We start from the raw sequence: 260 nt of genomic DNA, 5'->3' as shown, positions 1-260 counted from the left end.
CTGTCTGGTGAAGACACAAAAACAGAAAACAACTACCCACAAAAACCATGTGGGAAAAAGCTACCTAAGTATGGTTCTCAATCAGAGACAACGATAGACAGCTGCCTCTGATTGAGAACCACACCCGGCCAAACACAAAGAAATACACAACATAGAAAATCACACCCTGACCAAACCAAAATAAAGACACAAAAAGCTCTCTACGGTCAGGGCGTGACAATCGCTGTGGAATATTCTCTCTGTGTCACTGATCGCTGTGG

Source organism: Salvelinus fontinalis, chromosome 28, assembly GCF_029448725.1.
Source record: "Salvelinus fontinalis isolate EN_2023a chromosome 28, ASM2944872v1, whole genome shotgun sequence".
In the NCBI taxonomy this organism is placed as follows: Eukaryota; Metazoa; Chordata; class Actinopteri; order Salmoniformes; family Salmonidae; genus Salvelinus; species Salvelinus fontinalis.
The sequence above is the reverse complement of the archived record's forward strand: the minus strand, read 5'-3'. Positions refer to the sequence as shown.